The sequence below is a fragment of the Pongo abelii genome, chromosome 12 (assembly GCF_028885655.2).
Source record: "Pongo abelii isolate AG06213 chromosome 12, NHGRI_mPonAbe1-v2.0_pri, whole genome shotgun sequence".
In the NCBI taxonomy this organism is placed as follows: Eukaryota; Metazoa; Chordata; class Mammalia; order Primates; family Hominidae; genus Pongo; species Pongo abelii.
The window spans coordinates 40030822-40043812 of NC_071997.2; positions in this window are offsets into that span (position 1 = coordinate 40030822).

A 12991-nucleotide genomic window follows, 5' to 3' on the forward strand; every position below is an offset into this window, starting at 1 on the left:
ATCGCTTGAACTCAGGAGGTGTAGGTTGCAGTGAGCCGAGATCGCGCCACTGCACTCCAGCCTTGGTGACAGAGCAAGACTCCGTCTCAAATAAAATAAAATACAAATACAAATAAATGAAGTAGAGCCATATGTGCCAGCATGGATTGCATCCAAAATCATAACATGAAGGGAAAGAAAAGCGAATTGCAGACTGAAATGTAGAGTAGGATACACTGTATACAAAATGTAAAAACAAAACAATAATATTCTGTTTCATTTGGGGATACAAGCATGCTTAGTCAGAGTATTGACCATAAAGACCAAATTAAAGACATGGTTACCTCTGGGAGAAGGGGAGTGAAGTGGAGAAACTGAACTAGATCTGTGGTGTTCCCTTTCTTTAAGAAAAAAATTAGAATGAAACATAGCAAGATGTTTAAATGTGATAAAGCTAGGGTATATATTTGTCTACTACATTTTTCTGTGTTAGAAATACGGTATAAGGTGAAAAAAGAATTAAAATGACAGGCGGACCTTGGTCTCCCTTGCTATAACCTTCCTGTTCTTCCTTATTTTGTTGTTTCTTGAACTCATTGACGGTAACATCTAGATGATAACATTCAAATGCCCCTGAGAAGTGTCAGGAGCAGTGGCTCACACCTGTAATTCCTGCACTTTGAGAGGCCAAGGTGGGTGGATCATTTAAGGTCTGGAGTTTGAGACCAGCCTGACCAACATGGTGAAACCCCATCTCTACTAAAAATACAGAAAATTAGCCATGTGCCTGTAGTCCCAGCTACTCGGGAGGATGAGGCAGGAGAATCACTTGAACCCAGGAGGCAGAGGTTACAGTGAGCTGAGATTCTGCCACTGCACTCCAGCCTGGGCAAAAGAGTGAGACTCCATCTCAAAACAAAAAACAAAACAAACAAACAGAAAAAATGCCCCTGAGAAGGCTGTCTTTCCATTCTTAACACACCAGACAGAACTGAACTGAAGAGGTGGACATCAGCAACATCAGCCAGTCGATGGGGAGGTGAGTTAATGGGGAGGTAAGGCTGCTGTGCAGACTGGCCACTTGACTCTATTCCAGCCCACTTGCCCAGGGCCCCCTTCCAGAAGCTGGTACGTTTCTTAGGCTCAAAAGGATGCTGCTCAGACCTGCACTTCTGAGGATTTTCAGTAGACTGGCTTCTGCCAAGCTGCCTTGCAGATGAGGAAGGTAAAAGTAAAGTACAGGCTGTTTTTCTGCCATTGTCACTCCCACAGGCAAGCTAGCGATAGGGCCTTTCCTGGGCAGGGGAGCCCTTGTTGGGTCTTTAGCTTTGTGGGTGTCCATAACGGTGTACATGTGTCCAGTGTGCTGGAGTGGGCTACGGCTGGGTGATGTGTGCTCAGACTCGTGGTGGAGGCAGTAGTCAAGCAGTAGTTGTGACTTAAAAACAAACAAACGAACAGGGCTGGGTGTAGTGGCACACACCTGTAATCCAAGCTACTTGGGAGGCTGAGCCCAGGAGTCCAGGAGTTCCAAGCTATAGTGTGCAATGATCACACATCTGTGAATACCCACTGCACTCCAGCCTGGGCAATATAGCAAGACTTCAGATTACAAAAACAAAAACAAAACAATTATTTGTGTATTTATTTATTTTGAGATGGGGTCTCGCTCTGTCACCCAGGGTAGAGTGCAGTGGCGCTATCTCAGCTCACTGCAACCTCTGCCTCCCTGGTTCAAGCGATTCTCCTGCCTCAGCCTCCCAAGTAACTGAGATTACAGGCATGTGCCACCGCACCTGGCTGATTTTTGTATTTTTAGTAAAGATGGGGTTTCACCATGTTGGCCAGGATGGTTTCAAACCTCTGACCTCAGGTGATCCACTCACCTTGGCCTCCCAAAGTGCTCGGATTACAGGTGTGAGCCACCATGCCCTGCAAAAAACAATTTTTAATGGAGGAATATAAAAGGCCTGAGGAAAGCACATACATTCTGTATATATAATGATGATTTTTCATAAACTAAACACATCTGTGTAACCAGCACCCAGAACAAGTCAGGAAACATCAGCTCCCCAGAAGCCCCTCTTGTGTCCCTGCGAGGCATGATCTTCTTCACAAGGGTGACACTCTCCTGACTTCTGACACCTTAGGTGATCTTCCACACTTTCTGTATATCCACACAAATGGAATTATGAATTACATATTATGTGTCTGACTTTACTCAGCAATGTTTGTAAGATTTATCCATATTGTTGCTTATAGTTGTAAATAGACAATCTATTCTCATTGCTATATAGTTGTATGACTATAACACAATTTATCCCTTCAACAGTTGATAATCAATTGAGGAGGGCTATCATTTGGGGGTGTCACTGTGAACATTCCAATGAAAGATTTGTGGTGAACATATGTACAATTTGTGCATTGCTGCACTTGAGAGGGTGCGTATGTGTATCTTTGATGGACATGGGGCAGTGACTTCTGGATTCTCTGTCTTCTGGATGGTAATGGTGGCTGCTCCTGTGGCCCATCTCGTGGACATCTTCTGGGAGGATCCTGAGAGCTGGGCCTGCAGCCACCCTCCATCGTGCAGAGATGCTCCAGGCTACTAAACCACTGCAGAAAATCACATTTAAAAAGATAGATTCCAACTGTGCGCAGTGGCTCACGCCTGTAATGCCAGCACTTTGGGAGGCTAAAGTGGGTGGATCACTTGATGTCAGGAGTTCCAAACCAGCCTGGTCAACATAGCAAAACCTCACCTCTACTAAAAATACAAAAACTAACTGGGTGTGGTGGCTTACACCTGTAATACTAGCTACTCCGGAGGCTGAGGCATGAGAATCGCTTGAACCCAGGTGGCGGAGGTTGCAGTGAGCGGAGATCGCACCACTGCACTCCAGCCTGGATGACAAAGTGAGACTCTGTCTCAAAAAATAATAATAAATAAATAAATAAATAAATAAATAAATAGATTCCCACTATTCCCAGTATGGCCACAGTCAGTTTATACTAATTTAAGCCCCCGTCATTTATATCCTCATTTATATTCTAATACTTTCTCAGGTGGATACATTTTTTCTGCTAACCTTGTCCTCTTTTTCTCAAAGCTCTCTGCTTGCTTATATATATTCCAACCTATCCACGTTGTGCTTTAAGGCACTTTGCCAATAAGATGACATGGTACTTTTTCAAAGCACATTCCAGGTAGCGTGTTTATCTACTTTTATACAGTAGATTTTTTTTAACCTTACCAAAAAATACTTAAGTGAGTAAGAGTTATTTTTCTCTTCCTTTTGAGGGAGTTCATGCTCTCGGCAGGCAGGTTGGCAATCATTTAAAATGTCTAACTAGGCTGGGTGCAGTGGCTCACGCCTGTAATCCCAGCATTTTGGGAGGCTAAAGTGGGTGGATCACCTGAGGTCAGGAGTTTGAGACCAGCTGACCAACATGGTAAAACCTCGTCTCTACTAAAATTACAAAATTTGCTGGGCCTAGTGGTGGATGCCTGTAATCCCAGCTACTCGGTAAGCTGAGGCAGGAGAATCACTTGAACCCGGGGGATGGAGGTTGCAGTGAGCCAAGATCCTGCCACTGCACTCCAGCCTGGGCAACAGAGCAAGACTCCGTCTCAAAAATAAATAAATAAATAAATAAATAAATAAATAAATAAATAAATAAAATGCTTAACTAACATTTAAATACTGAAGAGCTGCCAGCAAGTGCAAATGTCACCTGGCCTAAAGATAGATATATATATATATATATATTTTTTTTTTTTCATTTTCCTGGGCCTCATTTTCACAAGCTTGAAAAATTGTAAATCTTCACCTTAATATAACAATTAACTTACAAGTATTTATTAAGTTGAGAATTGATTTTTAAATCTCAACACCATGCTGTACAAATTTGAATAGTAAGTACGAAAATGTGTGTATGAGGCCAGGCGCAATGGCTCACACCTGTAATCCTAGCACTTTGGGAGGCTGAGGCAGGTGGATCACTAGGTCAGGAGTTCGAGACCAGCCTGGCTAATATGGTGAAACCCCGTCTCTACTAAAAATACAAAAATTAGCCAGGCATGGTGGTGCATACCTGTAGTCCCAGCTACTCGGGAGGCTGAGGCAGAAGAATCGCTTGAACCCAGGAGGCAGAGGTTGCAGTCAGCCGTGATCACACCACTGCACTTCAGCCTGGGCAATAGAGCAAGACTCCATTTCAAAAAAAAAGAAAATATGTGTATGAGTATGGTTTGGTAAATACACATATACATTATGTACCCTGCTAATAATATTTATTCATTAAAAAGCAATTCTAGAGCTCATACTGGGAGCAGCAGTGCCTCCCCCATGGAGAACACAGTGAGCTAGATGTCCCAGGCTCTGCCCTGAAGGGACTCACAGTCAGAAGTAAAACACAACACACCCACACATAACTACAGTGCAAGAAAGAATGAGAAGAAAATCCATGTGGGCTAGACAAACAAAGTGACACTAAGGTTTAGGAGACAGGAGAAATTCCAGCTGGAGGACTGCGTATATTATGTGTGTACATGTGTGTATAATTATAATCCTCTAGCTGGAATACATATATGTGCGCATATATATATATTTATGTATATTATGATGTTTTGACATCTTTAAAAAAAAAACCCTCCCTGGGGCAGCCAATTCTTGGAGATAAGAAATAACAGGCTCAGGTTGGAGCATGCCTTTGACAGGCAAACAAACCAACCCAGAGCCAGCACTCTTCTATCTGGCCTGCAAACCCTAGCAGACAGCTCCTCTACCTCAATCATTCCAAGGCCAGGTAGTACCCCAGGCAACCAGGGACCATCCCTAGAGTCTAGAGCCCACCAGAATTATCTGCTCTAGCCAATCCTATACTGTCCACTCTGCCCTGCCTTGCCATTCCTGTGGAAACCACCATAAAGGCCATGGCCTGACCCTTCCCTGACTCCTGTCTTCCGCCTCCTGGCCACCCTGGTGTCTGCTGTGTGGCCTGTGTAGCGCAGCATGCCTCCCTTCTCTAGGACCAATGAGCATAATGCACTTTGCTCTCCCCAGTCTCTCCTTTGTTGCCTCTCATAGCCACACCTGACTGATGATTTCCTAAAAGAGTACAAAACAAGGATCAGGAAAGACTTTGTGGAGGTAATGTTGAGGGATGGATAGTATGAGTATAGAAAATTTTCAAGATTGAGGCTGGGCACGGTGGCTCATGCCTGTAATCCCATCAGTTTGGTAGGCCAAGACAGGCAGATCACCTAAGGTCAGGAGTTCGAGACCAGCCTGGCCAACATGGCGAAAACCCATCTCTACTAAAAATACAAAAATTAACTGGGCGTGGTGGCAGGCACCTGTAATCCCAGCTACTCTGGAGGCTGAGGCAGGAGAACCACTTGAACCCAGGAGGTGGAGGTTGCAGTGAGCCGCGGTCATGGCACTGCACTCCAGCCTGAGCGAGACTCCGTCTTCAAAAGCCAAAAACAATAAACAAACAAACAAAAAACAAAAAACAGAAAGTATCCAAGATTAATAACTTGGAAAAAGGGCTTGCTGTTGATGATTAAACAGACATGATATCATTGCTGTATGACCTGGAAGCTGACTGTGGCAGTCACAGGAATGCAGATGTCATCTCATTCAGCTCCAAGATAAGGGATAAGTCACCTTGTGGCAGAGCCAGGACTTGGACCTACAACTGCGGATGCTCAGCCCTACACTCCTGCCTCCATGTAGACTATTTCCTATCAATTGGACAAATTATACTTTCTTGTCATATGGAATATTTTGAAAAGAAGTCTTATTTGTAATCCCAAGTCTTTTTGGAAAGTAAGTATATAGATATCAATTAATAGGTTGAATGATGACATCTATAATAATTTATCAAATTCTGGCCGGGTGCAGTGGCTCCCACCTGTAATCCCAGCATTTTGGAAAGCCAAGGTGGGCAGATCACCTGAGGTCAGGAGTTCGAGACCAACCTGGACAACGTGGTGAAACCCCATCTCTACTAAAAATACAAAAATAAATAGGGCGTGATGGCGGGCACCTGTAATCCCAGCTACTCAGGAGACTGAGGCAGGAGAATCGCTTGAACCTGGGAGGCAGAGTTTGCAGTGAACCAAGATTGTGCCATTGCAGTCCAGCCTGGGTAACGAGCGAAACTCAGTGTAAAAAAGAAAGAAAGAGAGAAAGAAATCTCATTATCTCTGTTGTATAACAAAGAATTTGTCTAGTCTTTGTCCTGAATTCCTGGTATGGAGACGCTAAAAACCCTTGGGGTTTTCTGAGTGGTAGGGCTTTTTTATGCTACTAAGGTAATGGTGGACCCCTAGACAGCCTCAAGATGGGGGCTGGTTACCAAAAGACCAGCCCAGCCTGGTGATTAGAGGGTTGGGGAATTTGAGTCGCCTGACCTTGAAGAGAGGAGGGGGTCTGGAGGTTGAGATTGGTCACAGGTTCGGTGGTTTAATCACTTGTGCCTACAAAATAAAACCCCAGTAAAAGCTCTGGAACTGGAGGCTTCCAGGGCCTCCTGGTTGGTGAACATGTTGATGTGCCAGGATGTGATGTGCCCTGATTCCACGAGGAAAGGCCACTGAAGCTCTGCATTTGGGACCCTCCCATATTTGTATGCTTTACAGTGAAACTAATCATAAGCATTGCGCTTTCCTGAGTCTGCCAGTTGTACTAGCAAATGATCAAACCTAAGTGGGTCATGGGAACTCCCAAATTTGGAGTCAGAGTACAATTGCCCTGAGGACCCTCTGAGACTTGTGGCTGGTGTCTGAAGGGGACTAGGGGTCTGTGGTGAACTTTGCCCTCAATCTGTGGCATCTGCACCAGCTCCAGGAAGTTGGTATCGGAACTGAATTGCTGTACACCCAGCTGGTCAGGTCAGTTTGGGTGGAAACAGAATGTCATATTATCCATTTAAAACTTGATGTCCAGCCGGGCGCGGTGGCTCACGCCTATAATCCCAGGACTTTGGGAGGCCAAGGCAAGCGGATCACAAGGTCAGAAGTTCGAGGCCAGCCTGGCCAATATGGTGAAACCCCGTTTCTACTAAAAATACAAAAATTATCTGGGTGTGGTGGCGGGCGCCTGTAGTCCCAGCTACTCAGGAGGCTGAGGCAGGAGAATCACTTGAACCCAGGAAGTGGAGGTTGCAGTGAGCCGAGATCGCGCCACTGCACTCCAGCCTGGGCGACAGAGTGAGACTCTGTCTCAAAAAAAAAAAAAAGATACAATAGCTTTGATTGAATGTATTCAAAGATATAATAGCCAGGAATCTTTCCCAGTTGATGAAAAATATCAATCACTGATCAGGAAGTCCAACAAATTGCAAGCAGAATAAATAAACAGAAACCAATAGAAACCCACACCTACACACATCATAATAAAATGTTGGAATGCCATTTACAAAGAGAAGACATTAAAAAAGCCATAAAGAAAAAGATTATCTTCAAAAACGGGTGATTAGGCTGAATTCGTATCTGAATCACATCACTGAGGGCCAGGAGGCCGGGGAATGAGAGCTTCAGAGCATGCACAGGGGTAGCTCTCAGCTGTCACAGAAGGTGGAGCTTCCAGGACTTTCTAGATGGAGGGCAAAATAAAGATATCTTTCAAACAAATAAAAATGGAGATAGTTTGCCTCCAACACAGTTACTCATTAAAGAACTATACTGGGGCCGAACTAAAGTAATCCCAGATGGAAATCCTGAGACTCAAATGGTGATGTGTATATTGGTGCATATATGTGGAAAAATCAAAATAATATTGATTGTATAATAGAATAATAACAACGACTCATGATGTTAAAAAGTAGGAGAGAACTAACATGGGAAGGAGGCTTAGATTAGCATAAAGATTATAATCAATATTTACTATAACACTAATTATTTGCACATAATACGAAGTCACAACCACGAATGCATATTCATGAAGAAATAAAAGGATGAGTAAACAATTATGATTGTCCCTTTATGACTAAATATTCCTTTGCTGGCGTGTTTACTTATTTTGTCATCTATCAGCAATCATTCACAAATAGGCTGTGGCAAAAGCCTAAGTGATAACACACATTCATGGAGAAACTTGAAACTAATGATGCTCTAACATTTTCTGTAAATTGCAAAAATAATCTTTTGTCACTGACCTAGGTGTTTAATCTACTGTATAAAACTCCAGTGTTTAAAAAAAAAAAAAAAGAAACTCCAGTGTTCAGCAGAAGTGAAAGAGCCCCTTGGCATGTATTATTTTGTTTTATTTACATTTATTATTTATTTATTTATTTATTTATTTTGAGATGGAGTCTCACTCTGTTGCCCAGGCTGGAATGCAGTGGTACCATCCTGGCTCACTGCAACCTCTGCCTCCCAGGTTCAAGTAATCCTCCTGCCTCAGTCTCCTGAGTAGCTGGGATTACAGGTGCATGCCACCATGCCCGACTAATTATTGTAACTTTAGTAGAGACAGGGTTTCACAATGTTGGCCAGGTTGGCCTTGAACTCCTGACCTCAGATAATCTGCCCGCTTCGGCCTCCCAAAGTGCTGGGATTACAGGTGTGAGCCACTGCGCCCAGCTATCATATTGTATTTTAAGCAGGCATTTGTTCAATAATCCAACACCCATCAAGCACTGGAGTGAGTGGCAGATCCTCGCTGTGAGAGCGTTTTCCTAGTTCATGAGGAGAGCCAGATGCTACATCCAAAAAGGGAGCTGAGCTATAACTAGGTTGTCTGACTCTACCTGGTCTCAGATGGTCGGTGGGGGACACAGAGCAGAAGTCAGAAAGCTGGATTGTGCAGATGAAGTAAGAGTACTCTCTCCCTCAAAAAGAATTCACTTGAAAAATATTATTGGATTCCAATTAGATGCCATGCGCTTTCCTGGGTCCTAAGTTGTAAACATGAATAAGATATGCTGTCTAACTTTTCCCCCTACTGGAAAGTGGTAAGTAAACACAGAATTGTATTATGGTTATTAAGTGCTATGGCATGAATGTTGGTATACCCCCAGAATTCCTATGTTGAAGTCTTCACCCCAACATGATGGTGTTAGGAGGTGGGGGCTTTGGGAGGTGATCAGGTCACAGTGGAGCCCTCATGACTAGAATTTGTGCTTCTACAGAAGAGGCCCCGAGAGCTCCCACTCCCCTTCCTCCATGTGAGGACACAGAGAGAAGGCACCATCTGTGAACCAGGAAGTGAGCCCTTACCAGACACTGAATCTGCTGGCACCTTGATCTTGGACTTCCAGCCTCCAAAACTGTGAGAAATAAATGTCTGTTGTCTATAAGCCACCAAGTCTGTGACAATTTGTTCCAGCAGCCCAAATAGACTAGGACATTAATAATCTGATGATGGTTTAGAACTCTCATGTTTTTTTTTCACTGAGAAGAGCACACCAAGATATATTTTTTCTATTAAAAATAATATGCCTTCTGATAGGATACACATTACTTCTATGAAAAGAACACATTACTTCTATGAAATCTTTGCCAAAAGTGCATAACCCAAAGGAGACAATGAGGAACACTTGACAAACCCAGATGGAGGGACTTTCCTAATCCTGGCATGCAGTCTTCAAAATGCCAATATTGTAAAGGACAGAGAGACTGTGGAGCTCTTCCAGATTAAAGGAGACCCAAGAAATATGACAACAGAATGCAACATATGACTCAGATTTCTGCTATGAAGGACATTATTAAGATAATGGCAAAATCTGAATAAGATCTGAAGATTAAAACAGTGTTGGCTGGGCGCAGTGGCTCATACCTGTAATCCCAGCACTTTGGGAGGCTGAGGCGGGCGGATCACCAGAGGTCAGAAGTTCAAGACCAGCCTGGCCAACATGATGAAACCCCGTCTCTACCAAAAATATAAAAATTAGCCAGGCGTGTTGGTGGGCACCTATAAACCCAGCTATTCAAGAGGCTGAAGGGGTGGCCTGCCCCTCCACACCTGTGGGTATTTCTAGTTGGGTGGGACGAGAGACTGAGAAAGAGAAATAAGACACAGAGACAAAGTATAGAGAAACAACAGTGGGCCCAGGGGACTGGTGCTTAGCATACCAAGGACCTGCACTGGCACCGGTCTCTGAGTTCCCTCTGTTTTTATTGATTATTATCTTCATTATTTCAGTAAAAAGGAATGTAGTAGGAGGGCAGGGTGATAATAAGGAGAAGGTAAGCAACAAACATGTGAGCAATAGAATCTATGTCATAATTAAGTTCAAGGGAAGGTACTATGACTGGACGTGCACGTAAGCCAGATTTATGTTTCTCTCCACCCAAACATCTCAGTGGAGTAAAGAATAATAAGGCAGCATTTCTGTAAACATGTCTCGCCTGCCACCATAGGGCGGTTTTTCTCTCATCTCAGAATTGAACAAATGTACAATCGGGTTTTATACCGAGACATTCAGTTCCCAGGGGCAGGCAGGAGACAGTGGCCTTCCTCTATCTCAACTGCAAGAGGCTTTCCTCTTTTACTAATCCACCTCAGCACAGACCCTTTACGGGTGTCGGGCTGAGGGACGGTCAGGTCTTTCTCATCCCACGAGGCCATATTTCAGACTATCACATGGGGAGAAACCTTGGACAATACCCCACTTTCAAGGGCAGAGGTCCCTGTGGCTTTCCGCAGTGCATTGTGCTCCTGGTTTATTGAGACTAGAGAATGGCGATGACTTTTACCAAGTATACTGCTTGTAAACATTTTGTTAACAAGTCACGTCCTGCACAGCCCTAGATCCCTTAAACCTTGATTTCATACAACACATGTTTTTGTGAGCTCCAGGTTGGGTCAAAGTGGCTGGGGCAAAGTGGCTGGGGCAAAGCTACAAATTAACAACATCTCAGCAAAGCAATTGTTCAAAGTACAGGTCTTTTTCAAAATGGAGTCTCTTATGTCTTCCCTTTCTACATAGACATAGTAACAGTCTGATCTCTTTCTTTTCCCTACTAGAGGCTGAGGCAGGAGAATCGCTTGAACCCGGGAGGTGGAGGTTGCAGTGAGCCGAGATTACACCACTGCACTCCAGTCTGGGTGACAGAGCAAGACTCCATCTCAAAAACCAACAAACAAAAAAAAATAGTGTTGCGACGATGCTAGTTTCTTTATTCTGATCATTGTTCTGTGATTGTGTAAGAGGATGTCCTTGCTGCTAGGAAATGCATGCTAACTATCTGGGCTAAAGAGCATCATGACTGTATATGACTGTACTTTCAAAATACAAGCAAGAGATAGAGGAGGATAAAGTAAATGTGACAAAAGGTTAACATTTGTAAGCAAGATGAAAGATAACACGGGAGGTCTTTGTGCTCTTATTACAGCTTATATTTAAACAGGTAAAAGAGTTAAGAGTTAGGCTTTTCAAGGATTCCTAGCACTCACTAGAAGCAAAATGAGGTTCATTTAAAGAAAGGGGTAAACACTACGTTTGCTCTCTGAAAATAGTTTCAAATGAGGCATAACTACTCCCTGAAACTTTCATTTTCATGTTCCATCAAAGCAAGCTCAGGTTCCAAATTCCCCACCAGGTATGCATGTTATGTGTTTGGACTGGTGTGGGGTTGCTTTGTTTTTCCTGAAGGTAAGCTCCAAAGTGGAGCTGAGCCATCTACAAAAAGATAGCAGTGATCTAATTACTGGTCTCCTGTATGACCTCTTCCCATTGACTAGCTTAAAATCAGTTAGATTTAGCTTTCAAGCATGTGTCAATAAAATAAATTCCAGACTTCCCAGGTAATATATTTCCAAAGAGTAGGTTTGCATAGTAGTACAAAAACAAAAATTGTTTTTGAATGGAGTCTCAGTAATAGAGAGCCTGTTTTTCAATTCTCTTTTAGATTCTTTTAACGGCTCATTCATGGGGGCTTGATCTCAGCTGCAAAGACTGAAAAAAAGAAACAACCCCACAGTTCTAAATGCCTAGGAAATTGCATTGCTGAAGTGATTCTCTTGTAACACTCTCTGGTTCTTTTGCCAACCCCCTGAGATGATGCTTCTTGGCATACATAGAGACTGGAGACTTTTTTCCTACTTCCAGTAGAGGTCTGGCCTTGCTCCAAAACAAAGCCTGCACCCAGCAGATGTTGCTGCTAAGAGATGTCGCCTGGACTTTCTACGCAATATTCTTTGACAGAAGGGGCTAGTTGACTAATGCTTAGAATGATTTTTGTCATTGTATATTCCTTTTATATGTCAAGGTAGTTTGATCTCCAGCACCTACTCATTTGCATATATTCACTCATATTTTTCCTTCTGAATTGAGAAATTGATAGTAATCACTGATGGATTTAGCATTAGGCCAAATCTACACTAAGCAAATAAGCAGGTGTTTCTCTACCTCAGTAGATATTGTGGAAAAGAGAATTCCTCTAAAATCTTCTGCAGGCTTTAATAAGTGTTTATTGGACCCCAGAAATCACATAAGAAATATTGGCTCAGCTGGGTGCGGTGGCTCACGCCTGTAATCCCAGCATTTTGGGAGGCCAAGGCGGGCAGATCAAGAGATCAAGAGATCTAGACCATCCTGGCCAACATGGTGAAACCCCATCTCTACTAAAAATACAAAATCAGCTGGGTGTGGTGACACATGCCTGTAATCCCAGCTACTCGGGAGGCTGAGGCAGGAGAATCGCTTGAGCCCAGGAGGCATTGGTTGCAGTGAGCCAAGATTGCACCACTGCACTCCAGCCTGGCAACGGAGTGAGACTCCATTTCAAAAAATAAAAAATAAATAAATAAATAAACTGCCTGTAATCTCAAGGCTTTTTATAAAAGGCTGTTAACAGGTCATTTATGTTTTCTAACAATACTAGATTTTTTTTTTTTTGAGACAAGAGTCTCTCTCTGTCACCCAGGCTGGAGTGCAGTGGTGATCTCAGCTCACGGCAACCTCCACCTCCTGGGTTCAAATGAGTCTCCTGCCTCAGCATCCTGAGTAGCTGGGATTACAGACACATGCCACCATGCCTGGTTAATTTTTGTAATTT